This window comes from Notothenia coriiceps, unplaced genomic scaffold, assembly GCF_000735185.1.
Source record: "Notothenia coriiceps isolate Sejong01 unplaced genomic scaffold, NC01 NC01_scaffold00000339, whole genome shotgun sequence".
In the NCBI taxonomy this organism is placed as follows: domain Eukaryota; kingdom Metazoa; phylum Chordata; class Actinopteri; order Perciformes; family Nototheniidae; genus Notothenia; species Notothenia coriiceps.
The window spans coordinates 21,603,798-21,619,182 of NW_011333040.1; the positions used below are offsets into that span (position 1 = coordinate 21,603,798).

Below are 15,385 nucleotides of genomic sequence, written 5' to 3' on the forward strand. Positions count from 1 at the left end.
AAAGTCGGAAAATATCAGTACAGTATCATAATACTTTAACATAATCGTTGGTGTTACTTTCGTTGCAGTTGTATGTCTTAAATGTAATGTAAATGTTACCTTCGTGAGTGGTTCGGGGCCATCTTCGTGCGAAATTCACAATTCCATATTCGTGTGTTCAACGGGTGTCAATTTTGGGACAGTGTGACAGGGGCTTTAAGCACAGTGCACTAAGGACATAATATGCTCACTTAGCAGACCATTTACATGCACAAAAACCTATAAAAGACTACAGGGAAGGGAAAACTGCAAAAGCATATTTAATTGAATTTAATGAACTTGTTGAGCTGTTTAATCACTTGTACTAAATACAGTAGTCTCGGCTCACAGTGTATGTTACATTTATTTTACCATATTCTGTAAATCCATTGTTCGAAAAACAAAACAATCAAAATCCGAAACAGGTTTATTGCCAAGTAGGTTTACATATTTGCATTGGCGTTAATGGGGCATGCGTAAACACAGTAAAAAAAACAATACAACTCAATTATCTCAAATACAAAAAATGTGATGACAATTACATTGCATCCTGGCTTATGTTAAAGTAATAATGAAAAAGTAATAAATCATTCAGCATGATTAGCTTGATCAGTATTTTGATCAGCAATACTTTTATTTGTAACAGAGTATTTTTTCATTTAGTATTGCAACTTTTATTTTTAATTCTGAGTACTCCTCCCTCCTTTTTCCGTCAGAGCTTGTGGACCCTCAAAACTTGTTGATAAATCCTGCGATTGGAGAGAAAAACAAACAAACAGAAACTTTTAAAATATGTCCTGTGGAACCTGTTTTCAAATACTTACAAGATAAAGACATACTGATAGATAAAAGTGAATATATTCACCTCTTGCTCCTTGATCCTGAAAAAGTTTTCATAAAATTAGTGAAAAGCTCCATTCTAAGAAATACTTAATTAAAACAAATGAAATTACATAAAATGAGCATGTGTAAAAATAATGCAGTTTTTTCTTATTTATCCACTTTCTTTTTTTTTATGTCATTTTCTCATTTATGTTCTGGTACTGCCCACCATGAACTCATAATTAGGATAACTGCTTCACCATATAACATCTACTTTTAACAGCTTGGGCTCTTTATGTAGGAAACTACAAAGCAGAGTCCTCCTTCTGAAATCTTAAAACTATTTATTTCCTTTACCTGGCCCTCTGTTTTTCCTTCCGTGGATCAATCGGCGTTCCAGCAACATCGAAACACTCTTCCCATTTTTCATCACAGATTTTACTCTTGATTCCTTCGGTCAACTTCTCTTTGGCTGAATTCCTCAAAACCTCTTCCAGCACATTGCCCTCCTCTATTATAATCAGTTTTTCATACAGAAATCTTTTGTTGTAACAACATGAAGGAAAGGAAAAGGAAGGAAAGGGGCCCGAAACTCACCAGGCGGGGGTGGCGGGGGGGCTTCAGTCGTCCCTCACCTCCACGCCGTTTCCCCCAGAGATCAGACTGATAAACCAGTACTGCCAGGCAAGGCAAGGGGAGTTCATTTATATAGCACCTTTCAACACAAAGCAATTCAAAGTCCTTTACAAAAATGAAAGACATTAAAGGTAGGGTATGTAAGTTTGAGAAACCTTTCATTTTTGTAAAGGACTTTGAATTGCTTTGTGTTGAAAGGTGCTATATAAATGAACTCCCCTNTTTACAGTCAGACCGAACCTTCGCGCACGCACTCGCGGACATTTCGTGCTGGTTAGTCAAGCGCGGCGGGCCGATTTTCATGACCCTACCGGTCTCTGGGAGGGCGGTGGAAGTCGGAAGGTAGACCACGTGTTTGAATACGACGCACCGGGGAGTAACCAGTACACGTTGCAGACACACACAACCTCTCCCCGACGACGACCTCCCTTTCCCCCGTCTCAAAAAGGACATTACACACATAAAAGTTAAGATCGCGTGAGCTTCGGCCCCCCCAAGAGTTTGAAGGCTGGGGGGGGAAATTCCAACAACTTTTGAACACTACCTGGTATCTAAGACAGTTTTTTACAATGTAAGTAACTGACTTTTTGATTATGTTTAAAAAAAGTAATGTTTTAATGACAAACACAGGGAGAGATAAGACCAGACCTTTAGGTCGTTTACAAACAGTGTTTTGAGCTGACGAAGAAGGTAAGTGAAGTCGAAAGCAGGACGATGGTGTCCGGAAATGTATCTAGATGGACGAAACAGTTTCGAGTATTTTCTTATCCGAAGGGGAGTAGATGTTAACGTGTTTGATTCAGCACCGTTCGGACTCAGCGCTTTTTAGTTTCATGTAAATTTTTGGTGGACGCCTTAAACTAATCCCTGCAAAGGTCCGACGTGTGAATCAAACCAACGTTAAACAAGCCGCAAGCTTCCGCTTCGGAAGAAATACTCGACAACCCTTCTCCTTAGAACATTTCACACACCTCGTCCTCGATTTCCTTCACTTTACCCACTCCTCGTCAGCTGCAACACCTAATTTGCTAAACCGACCCTCCAAGTCCTGGCTTATATCTCTCCCTGTGTTGCCATAAAAAACAATTATTTTTTTAAACATAATCAAAAGGCTCAGTTACTTTACATTTGTAACAAACCTGCTAGATACCAGGGAGGGTGTTCAAAGAATGTGGGAATTTCCCCCCGCAAGCCACTTCAAACTCTTCTGGCCGAAGCTCAACGCGAATCTTAAACTTTATGTGTTAATCCTTTTTTAGAAACCGGGCCGAAGGAGGTGTCCTCCGGGGAGGAGGTTTGGTTGTGTGCTGCACTGTACTTGGTTACTCCGTGCTCAAATCAACCGTGTCTTCCTTCCTGGGTGACTGTCCGTCCCCATCCGTGGTCAAGAAACGGCCGGGCCGAGTCTACTTACCAGCACGAAAATTTGTGAGCGCGATGCCGAGTGTCTACCTGTAAAAAAAATAATTACCTAAAAAACAGTTTCGTGAAGTCTATAAGTAACGATAGCCCTACAATTCTCGTAAGGTACCTTATATTGTTTCACACAGAGCTCGGCCAAAGAGTTTGAATGGATGGGGTGGAAATTTAGGACAAACACTAACTGAAACGTGAGCTTGTGTAGCAACTAAATTAACAAATTAACCTAGTTGTCTTTTACTTAGGTGTTTATGAAACATGTAATTATTAAATATTATTAAGTAATTATCGACTAGAACTCTACAGCCTCGTTAGATGTATTAAACTGTAAAGTATCTGGCTGGATAATTAAGACATTTAGAAAAATTGAGAAAGTCAGTAATTCGCTTTACTTCACTTAGTGGTCAACGAATTCAAACGAGGTAGTACACCCAACCCCAACTAGTAATATTAGTGAGAATACAATACGAATATCACTTTAGGTCGTCCAAACGGGGCGTGACTAAGTCGTGATACGAATCAGAGAAATTCTTCACACCATTCACAAAAACAACCTTTCGCAGACATTAGACATCTGACGTCTCTGTGTCTTGTCTGGCCCTACGTCTCGTTAGCGAACTCAAGGACCGTCACACTATGGTTCCCGAGCTTATAGACTAAAAATAAAAAAACCCGAAGAGAACTACTAGGCAACGTGTCGTTAACAGACCGAACAGTGTAGAACCGATTTCGTTAATCCGACTGACCTATTTCACACACACCCCCCCCCGCTCAGATGACGACGAACCAATGATATCTTCATAAAGACTCAGTACTAGTCCAGCGTAACAACGAATAACCTCAAAAAGCTTTACTCTTAAAAAGGACTTTACTTCGTCCTTTAATTTTGCGATTCTATTCGGTAAAAAAAAGAAGACAGGAGAAGTAGGTTTCGGAAGTGTGTCAGTACAGGGTAACGATGAGACGTCTGCGAGTGTTCCACTGTCCGTAAGTGTATAAATTAAATAGATTCACAAGTCTCTTTTATTAATGGATTTTTTGTCAAAGCACTTCAGATATTCATTGCTATCGGGATGTTAAGAGCATTCCATGGAATATAACAAAGTGTGTCTCGAGCCGGTTTCTCAAACTTACCTACCCCACCTTTAAATCCTGTTTGTGATTGACTTTGCACTCGAACACATCGTTGATTTAATTGTTTAATTGGATCAACAGAAAATGAATCCACAAATACTTTGTACATTAATAATTTATAATAATTCATTAATAGCTGATCTTGAGATGTCGGAGCAATCTACATAATTTGACATTTCATAGACCGACCTATTAATTCTGTAAATCTTTTTAACTCTTTCAGTCATTAAGCGAAATGAAGTGAATCACCAGTTGCTTAAGTTTGCTCCATCATGTGGGTTGGGGTTGATCATTATAATCACTCTTATGTTATGCTTATAGTGAAATCCAGCAGGTTTGCCCCGCACTGATTCAGCACTATGCTTAGTCTCTTTAAGAAGTGTGGTAAGTGTTTTTGTTGGAAAGCGTCTGTAATCTGTAGACTGCAGAGACACAGAACAGACCGGGATGCAGAGCAATCGCTTGAGTTCCTGGCAGTGTGATACCAAGGGCTCGAATATCTGATTTTTATTTTTTTGGGCTTCTCTTGATGATCCGTTGCACAGCAATTGTCTGGCTTGTCACATCTTGGCTAAAGCAATTAGGCTGACTGGATAAAGTGTGTGTGGGGGGGGCGAGTCTACTGCTGCTTGGTTACTATAGAAGTATTTCTGAGTCATGATCAGGTCGCATTGTTGCTTATTGGAGTTTTTCGAAATGAGAATTTTTCCTGAAATGAAGCAGGAAATTAAAACGCTAAGATAAGCCATTTTTTTTCTTCTGTCCTCTTCATCCAAAGCCTTCACACAGTCATGTCCCATTGCTACTCTGCAGACGCTCACAAGGTGACAGGCATTCACATATTTAATTTATCTAAGTGTTCAGAGAAAATATGCCTCTATTTTTTTTCCCCCAAAGAGTTATTTCACGTCTTTTGAAAACGAAAGTGGCTCTCCTCTCAGCGGTGGAATGTGACATGCATACCTTCAGAGACGGACCCGACTGCATCTCATTTCCAAACTTTCCAAAAATAGCAGAGCCGTTTGACCTTGTTCTTTGAAAAGTTGACCAGGTCCCATCGGTGCCCGCGCTGTGCGCACTTTGAATCTACCGCAGGAAGTTAAAGTCTGCAGGTGAAAGGTTCAGTGATGGTTTAGGAAACTCAGAGTGGATTCCCAACTCTCCTTCTCCCTAAGGCTCTTTATCCGATTTCTTATGCATGCACCCTGTGCTCTGCAGATATGAATTGAGGCTGATTTTCTGCAAACACTCAGCATACCCCAGCGCTTAAGTCTGGCATGTGTTACATTTAGAATATGCAGCAGTGGCTTTTCTTTTAAGATGTAACTCCCTGTGCGTGTATGAAGTGTTTTTACCTGGGTGAAAGCATTCAGGGTTGGTTTCCGGCTGTATGTAATCTTTATTAAGCCGCCACGTTATTATTTATCTATATTTTTAGTGGTCACCATATGTGCGGTGGATACTTGGCTCGGACATGGTGTAAGATAAGTCTGCCCGCCTACACTTAGCTTGGTCATTTCCCTCCGCTTCTCAGAACTCCAGGCTCGTTTCCATCGAATCAGGCTATTTTTAAACCACTCTTTGGGGAGAGAGCGCGGGGGTTTATCGGGGGGTTTCAGTTAGTGTCGTATGAATCCTAACTGGGCAGCGGTCCAGGGTGAGTAAAACACACCTCCCCCATCTGTACTGTATACTATAGAGTGAGTGTGTGGGTCAGTTTATTAACCATGTGTGGACTCACCCCTGCAGCTGTGTGAGTGAATCAGAGAGGAGGCATGTGGTGAGGAAAAAAATAATTGATTTTTCAACGATGCGTCAGGAGTGTTTCTTGAACTCAGCATTGATCCAACGAAGTCTCTGTATCAAGTTTTCCAATTACAAAAAATATTTTTAGTGATGCTTATTTAGGTTTTTAGATGTTCTTTACCAAATGCTGACCTTCAATAACAGATTATTAACAGCTAACGGATACGTTTAGTGCTCTGCGTGCAGAGAGGTGCTAGGTTAGTGCACCAAACAAGCCACAAAGATAACCAATTCATAAATCCATATATATCGACAGCTTCAGTTGATAAAACAGGAAACAGTGTTCCCAGTTCATTGACTGACCTTTGAGGAGGGACAGCCTATTGCCATTTTAGTGACAAGCTGCTTCTGTCAGCTTTTATTTATACGTTTTTAAACTCTTTAACTAATAGCGTTATTCCAAAAAAGAAATATACTTTCAGCCAACAGTTGCAATATTGTTATTTGACATTGCTGATTATTTGTATTATGTACTTCTTCATCAAAATGGGTGTAAATATCTGAGAGGAAGGTCACAGCTTCAAATGTCTTCTTTGTCTCATCTAAAATAGAACTATATTTATTTAACATTATTTGAATCCTCTAATTGAAGAATCTGAGAACCAGAATAAGCAATTATTAGTTATCATCACTTTTTAAATGACTAATTTGTTTCTCTATTGACTAGTCTGTAAATCCACTTTTCATTCAGCACTAAAGCTAACACATGTTTGAGGCGATAATAAGAAATATAATCGTTGTTTTGATGCACCAAAGAAATGTCTCTGCTTTCCTCATAATGGATTTAGATGGCTCGGTTATAGTGAATGTGGTGACGAAGCCTATGGAAGTGAAACATTTCTAGTGTCACATTTGAAGAGTGAGTCACCTACAGGTGTCTGTGTTATAGTGCTTCAGTTATTTATGTTGTGATATACAGAGAGTTTTCCATATCTGATCATCAACACGGCCATTTGTTATAGTTTATCAAGTATCTGCTGTATATGAAAAGCTGATAAAGCTGTTGGTCCAAAACGTATTTCAGAATCAAACAAAGCTCCAAACATGAGCACCATCTTGGATTAATTGCTTATGATAATTGTGCATCCGTGTGTGTGTGTGTGTGTGTATGTGTTCAGTGATGTGGATGACTGCTCAGGGCTGGTAAACATGTTCATTAATTCACTCCGAGGCTGTAAACTTATATCCTCAAAGAGCGACACACAAACACAACAAATCCCCTCCAGCTCCGTCACACGTGTCACTTCCTGAGTCCGGCCAATGGAGCCATGTTGGCTGTTTGATCCCTCTTCATTGCTTTCCTTCCTCCACCGTCCTCTTCCTCCCTGTGGGACTCTTTCTGGTGACTGACGGTGTGAAAAGCAACTTGGTGGTAAACAAAGCCCCCCCGCCCCCCCCTCCCGCCCAACCATGCTATTGCTTTGATGTCACATCTCGGAGACAGGTGGCTGGGTGAAAGTAATGAGGGGCCTACACTCACATTTTCACTCTGAGGCCAGTCTGAGGCTGACAGCAGGTCTGAAGCAGGTCTTCCGTAGCGAGGTCTTCCGTAGCGAGGTCTTCCGTAGCGAGGTCTTCGGTAGCGAGGTCTTCAGTAGCGAGGGCTTCGGTAGTGAGGTCTTCCGTAGCGAGGTCTTCCGTAGCGAGGTCTTCCGTAGCGAGGTCTTCCGTAGCGAGGTCTTCCGTAGCGAGGTCTTCAGTAGTCTTCAGTAGCGAGGTCTTCCGTAGTGAGGTCTTCCGTAGCGAGGTCTTCCGTAGTCTTCCGTAGCGAGGTCTTCAGTAGTGAGGTCTTCCGAGTTCTTCAGTAGCGAGGGCTTCAGTAGCGAGGGCTTCAGTAGCGAGGGCTTCAGTAGCGAGGGCTTCAGTAGGGAGGGCTTCAGTAGTGAGGTCTTCAGTAGCGTAGTGAGGTCTTCAGTAGCGTAGTGAGGTCTTCAGTAGCGAGGGCTTCAGTAGGGAGGGCTTCAGTAGCGAGGGCTTCAGTAGTGAGGGCCATAGTAGTGAGGGCCGGAGTAATGAGGGCTTGTTGCTGCAGGTGCCCAGAGGATTGAAATGTCAGGGAGTCCAGTTTGAAGGCTATCAGACCCAAACACACGGCACGGCTGTTCATGCAGCTCAGAGGCAGGATTTTACCACTTTGCATTGTTTGCATGATGGGAGAAACTCTGACTAGGGTTGCACGATTTGGACAAAATAACTGATACTGATTATTTTGAAGTTTTGCAATGGCGATATCATTCCCAATTGTATTGTTGCATCATGTTCATTGAAAGATATACTTAAACTGATTATATTGTGTTTTTCTTTCGTACCAAATAAAGATATTTTATTAAGTTCGTAGAATATAGTTTGTAAACCATGATATCTTTGCGTCGCCACAAAACCTTTATAAATAATATTTACACTTTTTCGCCAGTAACACATATTGTGGCACCAGCAAACTGAATATTGCACCAGTGAAATTGAGATTTGTATTAGTTGAGTAGTCCTGTTGCTGACAAAATACATTTTTATAATAATATTGCGCCAAAATTGTAGTGTTGACTTTTTGTATTTTCACTAAATAATCATATTTATTGATAAATAGTCACTAATTGGGAAAAAGGCTAATTAATAGAACAGTTACAACAATATGGTGAATTCTGAAAATCAACGTCACTTTACTTGAATGCAGCCTTTAAAACCAGGGAAAGATGATAGTTATTGAATATTATAATACAATATCCAAAAACTCATATGATAGATATTGATGTCTCATGAGAGATATTGATTTCTCATATGATAGAAATGTATTATGTTGTTAATGAATTAAGACCCTTTGCATGTATTCGACCAATGTGCAGTCACACAGAACCACGGTGATTCATCCATCCATCCTTCTTCTCCCGCTTATCCGTGGTCGGGTCTCGGAGGTAGCAGTTCCAGAAGAGAGCCCCAAACTTTATTTTCCCTGGCCACATCAACCAGCTCTGACTGGGGAATCCAAAGGCGCTCCCAGGCCAGCGAAGAGATATAATCCCTCCACCTGGTCCTAGGTCTACCCCTTGGTCTCTTCCCAGCTGGACGTGCCTGGAACACCTCCCTAGGGAGAGGCGCCCAGGTGGCATCCTAACTAGGTGATTCCATTCACGAAAATGCAACAACGGCCATTATTTTTGGATACGTTGCCATCTTCTTACAATCCTTCCTCCTTACCGCGATATAGGCAGGTATAATGTGTCAGATTCCCCCCTGAGTCTGAGCTGGTCTGTGGGGCATGCAGTCCGATGTATTAAAAAGTTACCCACAGCCTTCACAGTGTGTTGCTCTCTGCTGTGGGGAAAGTTTTACTCAAACTAACTTTTTTTTCCTGGAGGATGCATCACGTTGAAAAAGTCAATGATACTCAGTGGTCACTTTTTAAAAATCTATAGCAATTCAATAGCCATGAATATCAGTTTTTTTTTATCAGTTTTATATATTTTTTCTTTGGGATGTTTTCAGGGAAATGTTATGTTACTTACATAGTTAAAGGTTATGTTTGTATTGTAATATTCAGGGACTGACAAAATGAAGTTTACATATTTATAAAGCTACACTTTAAATACCCAGAAATAGTCCAATATCCTAAATGGCACACTGCGCTTTGTGAAGTCGAAGGGAAGCCTCTATCCAACCGAACATGCAATCAAAGACAGATGGTGACTCCCGAATGTCAGAAATAGTAAATTCTTCCTATTGTCCTGCACCGAATCAAGCTCTCACTTGTTTGAAAGCGTCACAGTTCCTCATTAAACCCAAGTCACTGCATCACTGGCATGTCAGAAAGAAATGTGGAATTACATTTAATCAAATCTCTTGTGCAAGTTTCATTGACTGTCTAATGGAAATCATGAATCATTCAACCAGCACCAGCACCCCCACCGTGATCTGGCGCACTTCCTGCAGCGCGCCCCACTGTCAAAGCCCCTCTGATGTGAAAATTAAATGCGTGAAAGACACAGAGAGACTGACTGCTCGGAGCCCAACATGTGCCGCTGACACAGGTCAGTTACCGGGACGCGGCGGTCCATTCACCGGGAAGATCTTTTTAATTACTCTATGTTCTTTTAATTAACCATCCAGCATAATGTCAGTGTCCATTTGTCACCCCTGCTTTGCTCAGGCGGAGCCGGGTGAATATCCTCTTTTGTCCCCTCGCGCTTCCAGAGGTCCCGGCTTCCTATTATATTTCCTCATTCACTGAGATGTATTTTTTTCTTCTCCTCTTTTAGATTAGCATGATAATACCCCACGGAGCAGAGGGAAGGTAGTGAAGGGCTATTGCAAGACTGCTCATCAGATTCACTGTGTGCAAGACCGTGGTTATTATCATACTGAATGCACCATCAGTTAAACTAACAGCCTGAATTCCGACATTTATCTCCCATATCATAGACCGACTGTCAATTGCATAGAGAAGCACAATGGCAAATGATGGGTTATGTCTTGCTCCTTGGAGTCTGGATCTTTCCCCCCCCGAGTAATTACGCTATGCTAATCCTGCCCCCTCGTGCACTTCCCACGACAGAAACAAGGATTCCCAACTGTTCGCATGTCACACAGTAAGGTGAAGGGGGAAATATGCGTGAATTAATGTGTTGTTTTTGCACCCGTGGAAAACAAGAGCACATACTCTGTTTTATTCTGCTGTGGGGACGGCGAGGGGGAAAGGCTCAGCTGGAGCTTGTAGCCGTGTTTCCTGAGACGGGTTCGGATGCAGGTCAGGCCACCTTGAACTCCTCAGCTGGATTTATGGTGTCGAAGGTGGACAGGGTCAGGTCGCCCCAACCCCTCCCCCTTCTCCTTCAGCACAAGGACTTTGTTAGCGTCGGACAAGCAGCGGACACTGGCAGCACAGACAAATCCCTGTCACGCTCACTGGAGAAAACCCTGGTGGGATCAGAGGTCATTTGTTTAGACGGGGGGCGTCCCTGTGGCATGACCTGAATACTGATTGATTTTCTTCAGTGGGAGTCGAGGGAGGGGTGGCGCTGCCTCGTCAACTAAGATATTACAGAAAATGTTTCCAACTTTAATTGACAGCATTTATTTGAAAAGTGGTCTCATCAACACATGAATACTACTGTGCAATATATTTAAGAAGTACAATATAAGACAAGCACAAGTTTCATTTGAGGGCCGATTCAAAATGACCCCTGGGACGTAGTTTGGACACCCCTGCCCTACCCCGTGTGGCGTCACAGAGTGAGGGGGAGAGACACTCCGAGTCACAACATGCCCGACTCTCTGCTTCACCGGGCACCTCAGCGGGCGTGTGTTTTCACTTTCTCTGAAACAAGACACTCGACCACATGTTTTCCTTTTAATAGACAGCTGAGAGGAGGAAAGGGCAGCGGTGTGGTCTGTCTGCCAGATGATCACCGGCTGTTGATGTTGCATTCGGGTTGAAGGCACTCCCCCAGTTCCTCTGCTAGATTTTCACAATGGCCATTATATATAAATCAACCAATAGGTGTTTTACAGGCTTGAAGCTAAGGGCAAACTTATTGCTCATACCGGCAGGGTGTTAGCCGTGCAGCTTTGATCATCATTTGCATGTGTAATAACAACCTTCCACTAACCAAGTTCACCATCAGTCACCATACAGGTCCTACAGGTTTTAGACGGAGGCTGTATTTGCATTAAAAACAAAGGCCAGTGATATCAAACATTACCCAAAGTCCATTTAAATATCCATGACGGATAATACACTGAGGTTGTGGTTCAGCTGAGTCCTAACATATGCGTCGTAGTATATTCTTTTGAGGTGCATTCACTCTTTGTTTCCACCAAATCCAGTCTTTTATAGTCCAGCCGATCTGTTTGTTTACAAGCTCTTCTGTCTGACTGAATTGCAGCGATGTTGCTCTGTTCCTATCTCAGTAGTTACTTTAATGAATTCAGTGTGATCATGCCCAGTTGGTACAAGGCTCTAAGCTGGGAAACACATTCCACTAATAAGACAGCAGGAATATAAACACAAGAACAATGGCACACTGAAGGCCTTACAAAATGTCAGCAATACAGAGGAATAGATGCAATTAATAATGATAACATTGTGTAAAAGTAATAAAATAAACTGCATAAATCACTGTTTTTAGCCTTGAAATGAATATGTATTGTTGCGCATGAATTTATAGAGCATTGCACTTTAACTTAATTGTCTTCTTCCAGAGTAAGTGTTTCGCTTTTTGCCAGTAAGCCAGCCACTAAATTAGAAAGGATCGTGTTTTCTCAATATGGCTCGGAGGTTTGACTTTTTCCAGATTTGCTGACGTATGGTGATATTTGAGCAGCGATCTAGGGCTCACATGGGTCTGATTTTGATGAGTTTCCAAAGGACAACTGTAATTATTAATAAGAAGTGTGCCCTCATCCAGTATCTGCAATGGCTGGATGGCATTAAAATGTCTCAGATCTCCTCAAGTAAAATAGAAACAAGGTCACAGGACTGAAATGGAGAATTCATCATCACATACACATCTGAATTATCCCTATCAGTGTGGCGGGGATCTTTGAGGCTGACTTTTTCCAGCTTGAACAGGCATAAAACTTCAGAGGCTTCATCGTGCTCTTTCAATAAGACCCCTGAATAAAGACATTTGCAAGTCTGATCCAAACTGACTTCACTGAATCCATAACATAGCAAACATTATACGTTTCAAAGCTAACTTCCTAACATATTTTGAACTTTGCAACCTTTTGTTTTTAATCCAAGAAAATGCCTGAGATTGATTTGATTACCGTTTCTTAGATACAGATTTCCAAATGTACTACTTTAACCTATTTTACATTAATTTCAATTTCCACATCTCATACAACCAGGAGAGTAAAGTATCAACAAGCTAATATTCCTGTGGCCACATCATTATTTGACTAATTAAGGCTGACTGAGAAAATTAACAATTGAGTGCTACTAAGAAAAGTTACCAAGCAAGAAGTTTGTGTAACGTAATGATCCTGGGAGGCGTGTGGTGCAGTGGGTTGTGCGTTGGTGTTGGGATCAGGGGGTCACAGGTTCAAATCCCACTGCAGTCAGCATGTCGTTGTGTCCCTGAGACACTTCACCCCAAACTGCTCCTGTGGGGATTGCCCACAGTATTGAGTATGTAATGACATGTAATGTAATCCTGAGCTCTGGAAGATCTCAAACTAACTTCATATGCTATGATATGTTATATGCTATAACATATTTTGAACTTTGCAAACTTGCTGCACTGAGACCTGCTTGATTACTTTGTCTTGGATATAGACTAGGGTTGCCAGAAACTGACCATGATCAAAGTACTACATCAAAGTGTAGTGTGATGCAGCAGCAGTCTGCTCTGCACGCAGGCTTCCTCCAAGTTTACAGTAAAACAAACTGGTGGTGTGACCAATGGCCATTTACAATTATTAATACTATTACTATTATTAGCGTTAGTCTATATTTTGGTTGAAACTAAGCCAGAAAAAAAAAAAACATAAATAATAATAAAAAAATATATAAATAAAATCGATNCACCTGTGGATTTGTTTTATGTTTTCCAAATAACATAATCTTTGTTTTGCTTATATTTAATGATAATTTGTTTGTGTCAAACCAATGTTTTACTTTAATAATTTCTGCTGTTATCACTTCCATTAGCTCTTTCAAATTGTCACCGGAACAAAAAATATTAGTATCATCTGCAAATAAAATAAATTTCAATATATTTGATGCTCTGCAAATGTCGTTGATGTATATTATAAACAACTTGGGACCAAACACAGACCCCTGAGGTACTCCACAAGTTATGTTCATGTATTCTGATTTATGTTCACCAATTTCAACAAATTGTTGTCTGTTGCTTAAATAATCTCTCACCCAGTCTAATCCCACCCCTCTGATGCCATACCGTTCCAGTTTTGTCAGTAAAATATTGTGATCTATGGTGTCAAATGCTTTTTGTAAGTATATAAATATTCCCACTGCTTGTTTTTTATTGTCAATGCAGTTTGCTATTTCTACACTTAATTTCATTATTGCCATATGTTGATCTATCTTTCCTGAATCCATATTGACTGTCGTCCAAAAGCTGATGTGTTTCCATGAAATTGTCAAGTCTTTTTGTAAAAAGTTTTTCAAGGATCTTGGAAAACTGAGAGAACAATGAAACCGGTCTGTAATTTGTGTAATGGTATTTATCCCCAGTTGTACATAATGGTATAACTTTTGCTATTTTCATTTTATTTGGGAATTTACCAGATTGAAAAGACAAGTTAAAGAGATTTGTCAATGGTTCTGCAATTTCTTCAATAATGTTTTTTACAATAATCATATCAATATTTTTCCAATCGGTCGAGGATTTGCTTTTAGATTTTCGCACAGTATCTATGATTTATTTTTCTTCGACTGGTGTGAGGAAGAAAGAGCTATCGTTTGTATTCCAGACGAGAAAAGTAATTCATTTTGTCATGGTTTTCCCTTGTTTTCAAACAGTATGTATTGTTCGGATATCTTTTAGGAGCCCAAAGCAGAGACTAACACTAGTAACGTTTAAGGTGTTTAATAAAGAAAGCAAGGAAAAGGCATGTAATGAAGGCAGGGAGCTGGCTGGTTGCAGAGAAGGTCCCCACAAAGCAGACGTCCCAGGCAAAAATACAAAAAGTTGCACAAAACACTGCAATCTGGAAAAACAAGGCTTAGGCTGCAGAGAGGCACTCTGGATCGTCCAACAGCATTTTATTATCTGGCAGAGTAGTGGGGTGAGGGCCAGGCTCTTAGAGAGAAGGTTGATAAGGTGAGTGGGAACAGGTGTACCTCATCTGCAGCCAGGAGAGTACCAGCCCCGCCCCCTGTCACTCAGCAGCCCTGCAGAGAAGGAGAAACAGAAGCCCTTTCTCAATTCTAATTTCCCCTCCTCGACTCCTAGGCTGCAGTTGAACAGTCCAAAAATCAGCTATTATCGTCTATTTCTATCGTCTATTCCTTGACCTCTGTGTGAAACTTCACGGGGTTAAGGAATAGTGGATAGGAGAATTCTAAAGTATTTAGGAGAAAGGACTGCGGTGCTTTGAGAATCCGACTGCACTTTCACTATCCAACGTATTTATGATGCGCCAGCGGACGTCATGAATGTGCGTCTGCTGCTGTGGGGAAACTACAGTTTTTTATACAGCGGACTGCATGGATGTATAATAAGAACGGTGGACTACTGTAAACAAATCTAGATACTCTGCACCGTGCTCTTGTGGTGTTGTTTTATGCTTTATGAACGTGGACAACAGAGAAACAAATATTTTTCATGAACAAGGTTGTAATTGAAATAAAAAAGGAAAGTAAAACGCATGCTCGTCACCCTCACCCTCCGGTCCACATTAAAGGGGACTTATCATGCAAAATGCAATTTTTGATGTCTTTTATACATAAATATGTGTCCCCGGTGTGTCAGGGAACCCACGCAGCATCAGAAAATAAAACCTTCTCTCTTTTCCTCCGTACCCAAATCTCTAAAAACGGGGGAACAACGGAGCTGATCCAGATTTGCGTCCGATATGACGTAATATCTGA

At 41.1% G+C, this 15,385-nt stretch overlaps 1 long non-coding RNA gene across 1 annotated transcript in view; it reads left to right on the forward strand.

The window, feature by feature from the left end:
* The first annotated feature begins 1,609 nt into the window (after positions 1 to 1,609).
* The window catches only part of LOC104948833 (uncharacterized), a 16,982-nt gene continuing 3,206 nt past the window's right edge, over positions 1,610 to 15,385 (forward strand). The window contains exons 1-2 of the long non-coding RNA XR_798736.1: positions 1,610 to 1,620; positions 11,451 to 11,461. This is a non-coding gene — a long non-coding RNA (uncharacterized lncRNA). The remainder of the gene's footprint in view (positions 1,621 to 11,450; positions 11,462 to 15,385) is intronic.